At 36.1% G+C, this 2,600-nt stretch overlaps 1 non-coding gene across 1 annotated transcript; it reads right to left on the bottom strand.

Annotated features, from left to right (window-relative positions):
- Positions 1-1,244: 1,244 nt before the first annotated feature.
- On the bottom strand, positions 1,245-1,317 carry TRNAK-UUU (transfer RNA lysine (anticodon UUU)). Its single transcript has one exon. It is a non-coding gene; the product is annotated as a tRNA-Lys (tRNA).
- Positions 1,318-2,600: the final 1,283 nt, after the last annotated feature.

The raw sequence follows: 2,600 nt of genomic DNA, 5'->3' as shown, positions 1-2,600 counted from the left end.
TCCAAAAGATACCTTCGATCGAAAACCCCGTACTCCACAGCCTCCCTGCTTATCATCCGGGAATTGCATCGTCTAAAATGAGACCCAGAGCTATTCTGGAGAAAGCATGCAATGCGCTTCCTTTCGCCAAGAGGCGTTCTATGGATACGAGGCTCCTGGAAGGTTTCAATAAACTCGTTCGCTTGCCTCCCCCCGACCCCTGAGTGAATTCGCTGATCTTTCAGCTTCCATAAGGGTCACTCTATCTTTGTCCCCTAATCGCGCAATCTTACTTCTTTCATCTGTAAGCGGTTGTTATCAGGCTGTAAGCACATCTTTGTTCCCTTCTTAAAAGGGTTCTAGTGCAAGGATTACTTAATTTAATCTCTTTAAGAGAACTTAATGGTTTTTCATTCATTATCATAACACTTAAAGTTAATGCAATCTTATTTTAAAAAGTTTCTCCTCAAAGGCATTGCTGGCTGTGTCTCTTTAATTCAAACTCGCCTAACGATTTCCCGGTTTTCCCCTCCCCCAGAACCAAACCACTTGCGACTTGAAGATTTTCGCGAGTGTTTCTGCTCTCGTGTTGTTAACAGCACATGACCATTAATCAAGGAAACATAGATGCTTTTCAAAATTCATGATGTAACCCCTCCAAATTGAGTCTAGCCCTTATTCAACACCAAAATTACTAAATTCAGTCCTTAAGTGTTTTCACTGTGGAAGGCAGTTACTCTTTTTGTTAAATTAACATTTTGGCACTAAATTTACCTCTTTGCGGAAACCTCTTTTTGGTGATAAAGATAATTCTTTGACGATGTGGGGATAAAGGCTATATGCTTAAGAACCCCGTAATAGAACCTTTCCTTGGTCCTTGGAAGACTGACTGGCAGTTTGTATTTGCTTGGCTTTGATATGTCGGTCCTCGTATTAATCGGGCGTAAAATTTAGCATTAAAATGGTATGGTCTGGTGTGATCTCTGCAGGGAGTTTGCGATGTTATGTCTTAGAAAAACTAAAACAATCTGTATGCGTACGAAACGATTTTAAAATTTATTATTTATTTATTTGGGACGCAGTCCTGCCCGCCTGATGAGCTATTTTTAAAATTTTTTGAGATTGTTCGCTAAATTAAGGTAGGCGGAAAATACTTGAATAATTTTATAATTTTTAGAACCTAACACTAAAAAACTACGGGGTTGGAAAAATGTAACTTATCTTCATAGTTGTACACTGTGTTACCTTTTTGCTAAAATGAAGTCCGCCCGAACAGGGACTCGAACGCTGGACCGTTAGGTTAAAAGCCTAAGGATCTACCGACTGAGCTATCCGGGCTTAAGCTAGATTTAAGGAGAAGGCTTATAATCAAATGGAGGATTTTGTTTATAGCATACTGAGCACTACCAGAAATAAATGCAAGAGAATCCCTATTCTCAAAGGCAGATAATTAGTAGAGGCTAGTCGGTAAGTACAGAACAGTTTTTGGGAAAGAAATAAGCATTTTGGCTGTTGTTAAGATATTTCACACCTCTAAATAGAAATATGGCACTTATTTTGCATCGTTACCTACCTAAGTGAATGCACACAGTTCTGACAGAAATCAGAATACATTCTCTTTATACTCGCAGTTTTAACAAAAAGTTTACCAAGGCCAAATTTTAGATCTATCTGTAATACGCTTTTCTCTTTTATACTAATTAATTAATTAATACTTTACCTTACCATAAGGGTACTATTCCGTTTTGAGGACTGTAAAAAAATTGCAACGAAAATGTAAGCACAAAAGCGCCAAATCTAGCATACGCGCTGATTTCAAATTGCGAAAGTTTATGTAGTTCTATATTTCTTAAGACGCCATTGAAATACTATTTTAATTTTTAAATCCTTTTTTGATATCCTATGGATTTAACAATTTGGGAATAGCCCATGACGAAAAGTCTGCAATAGAATTTCGGGTAAAGGGCTGAATCACCCATTGCTTGACACGTCTTTAAGAATTGCATGTACACATCTACCTATGTTCACTTAAAAAAAATCCCAGAATTACATAAAAATGGCACTGCGCGCACCCTTCACTTTATCTATGTACACATAGACCTATTTTCACTTAAAAAGTAAAAGAAAAATGAAAAAAATCCAATTGTTTTTACTTTTGTAAAAAACCGGGAAAAAAAAAGAGGGCGATTCTGCACTTTACCTAGAATATTTTCCAAAAAAAAAAAAAAAAAAAAAAAAAAAAACATCATTCGTTATAGAAAATTATGTTTGAACAACCAACGAGATGAAAGTATGCTTTAGCGATAACTCGGTAGCGAAAGAGCGATGCAGGCATCCATCCATTCAGTTATGTTTAGCCTTTTTCATATAAATTATAATAATAAAAATGTGTTATATGAAATTAACCTTTCATCTAAATTAACACATCAATCTTAGTTAGTTAATTACTATTATACTTCCTTTCTTGCGTTAGGGTTGCCACAATTATTTTTGGCAGCAATGGCATCAACAATAGTTTGGCGATTATCTACGGCCCTCAAAACCGAATAGTACCAAAATAAGATTAAAAGAAGCAACCTTTATTTATCGCAGATTTCCAGGAAAGGGTTTTTTGAGTTGAG

Source organism: Stegodyphus dumicola, chromosome 8 (genome assembly GCF_044657685.1).
Source record: "Stegodyphus dumicola isolate Sdum_Otavi_A_Nest chromosome 8, ASM4465768v1".
Taxonomy (NCBI): Eukaryota; Metazoa; Arthropoda; class Arachnida; order Araneae; family Eresidae; genus Stegodyphus; species Stegodyphus dumicola.
The sequence above is the reverse complement of the archived record's forward strand: the minus strand, read 5'-3'. Positions and strand labels throughout refer to the sequence as shown.